Source organism: Leuresthes tenuis, unplaced genomic scaffold, assembly GCF_036924035.1.
Source record: "Leuresthes tenuis unplaced genomic scaffold, fLeuTen1.0.hap1 SCAF_78, whole genome shotgun sequence".
Lineage (NCBI taxonomy): Eukaryota > Metazoa > Chordata > Actinopteri > Atheriniformes > Atherinopsidae > Leuresthes > Leuresthes tenuis.
The window spans coordinates 104576-106760 of record NW_027325432.1 but is presented as its reverse complement, the minus strand read 5'-3'; the positions used below and the strand labels follow the sequence as shown (position 1 = coordinate 106760).

The 2185-nt window shown below is 43.6% G+C and overlaps 1 non-coding gene across 1 annotated transcript; it reads right to left on the bottom strand.

Moving 5' to 3' along the window:
* Positions 1–271: 271 nt before the first annotated feature.
* LOC140286224 (U2 spliceosomal RNA) lies at positions 272–462 on the bottom strand. The gene has a single exon (XR_011911086.1). It is a non-coding gene; the product is annotated as a U2 spliceosomal RNA (small nuclear RNA).
* Positions 463–2185: the final 1723 nt, after the last annotated feature.

Below are 2185 nucleotides of genomic sequence, written 5' to 3'. Positions count from 1 at the left end.
TCAACAGGTGCGCTCTTGTGAAAAAGCAAACAGCGGCAGCAACAAAAACACAACGGGAACACTGTATTGAGGCTTTGTTCTGACCGCTCATTTGGTATGGCTTTTCTTTCAAGCAATTCTCCCGGTTAGCCCGCACTCGGCTCGCTCCCAGAGCCGTGTTAAAGTCTACTTCGCATTCACTCTCTTTTCTCAGCAGACTAAAAGAAAGTTTCATCTTGGGCTCCCTGAAACTTGCATCCTGCACCGCTGTTTGCTTTTTCACAAGAGTAGAGAAGAGCGCACCGTTCCCAGCGGCACTGCAGTACGGGGTCAATGCTTGGAGTGAACGGAGCAAGCTAATTTTTCAACTCCTATTGCTAAAAATCCATTTAATATTTAGTCCTCGTATAGAGGACATATCAGATATTAAACTGATAAGAACAGATACTACACTTGATCTTAGCCAAAAGGCCGAGAAGCGACAACTATGCACTGGTTCACGTCCGAGGGCCCTTCCTGGCACAATGCGCACTTGTCCGCTAACACCCCTGTTCTTTTTATGGCCATAGGTGGCCAGAGTGTCACTTTGCACCTCCGCCCACCTGCTGCACTGAGCACTCTTCAGCCCTTTTAAATGGTATAACTTTGCTCTCCCGCACGCTCCAGCAAGCACCATTCAAGCAACAACTTTGCACTCCAGCTTCGAACATCGGCACAGTCGCAACAAGTAAGGCGACTCTACTCAGAGAAGTCACTCTGCACAGTAACAAGATTTCTTTTGCACAGACAGAAAGGGCTTCACCCGCAAAGGTAAAGCCTGCCAAAAATAGAAACAACTCATTAGTGCTGCTCGTGCATTAGTGCAGGCTAGTTGTCATAGCCACCTTCCCCATGGTGAGCTTTGCTTGGTTGAGACGCTTGCCCCCCCCCCTTGCTCCTCGGCTGACCAAGTAGGAACAATCGGGCCCTATTCGATGGCTGCCTTGTCTTTTACTCTGTGCAAAAGACAAGGCAGCAACAAAAACACCACGGGAAAACCGTATTGAGGCTTTGTTCTGACCGCTCATTCGGTGTCGCGTTTCTTTCAAGCAATTCTCCCGGTTAGCCCGCACTCGGCTCGCTCCCAGAGCCGTGTTAAAGTCTACTTCGCATTCACTCTCTTTTCTCAGCAGACTCTTGGGATTTTATCAATAAAATGAATTCCTTCACTCAAACTATGTTAAAACTGCTTTGTCCTTCATATTTACCATGTCTTGAAAGATTTAAACAAAAAAAACAACGTTGTACTTTGCAGGAAAAGAAATAGCAAATCTAAAGTTTCAGGAATCCGAGAATAAGCTTACTTTCATGAGTTCTTCACGATTTCGGATTTTGCTATAAAATGAATTCCTTCACTCAAACTAAATTAAAACTGCTAAACCGCTAATCTGTTACATGTAAGGCAGATGTCAAATTCACCGAATTAGGATTATTCGGTATTCGGCCAATCGAGCTGTAGCAGCTTTGGTAAAAGAGTATAAGTTGAAGAGTTTGTGAATAAAGGTGTGCGCACACATAGTGAGCTGTAGGAAAATAGGCAGGGAGCAATGCCGGCTGGGGTATATGTTCTTGTATGTTGTCTGACTGTTTGATTTGAATGTGTTGTGTAAGTGTCCTGTTGAATGTTACATGTTTGGGCTTTGACACTTCACTGTGGTTGTTAACTGTGTGGTGTGTCCTGAAATGTTATATGTTTGGGCTGTGTGACATGCTTAATGCTTGTCAGTAGCTACCCACTTATTCATATATAGCAACTGACAACATAAGAAGTCTGGACATACTTTGATAGAGTAGTTGTAGAAGTATCCTTATTGATAATAGATAAACTAATTCATAGTGATAGAACAGTAGATGAACAGGTGCCTGCACATGTCTCACGAAAATAAAATGGGTGTATGATTGCTGACGGCAGAGCAATACTGCCAAACTTATGAGTTCTTGTGGCAAACTTGATTCAGTGTCTTGACGTGTATACGCTGTTTCGCTGACTTGATTGTCACAAGAAACAAAGTGTGTTTGATAAGATCCGACCATTTTATTAGGGGAGGATCAGTATGTATGGATTCTGATGTGACTGATAAACCCATTCGTATCGTAAGCATAATCTAATACGTGAGACAACGCCCTGGCACACAATCAAAAAAAAAAAGAGAGAGCGGTTTTGTGT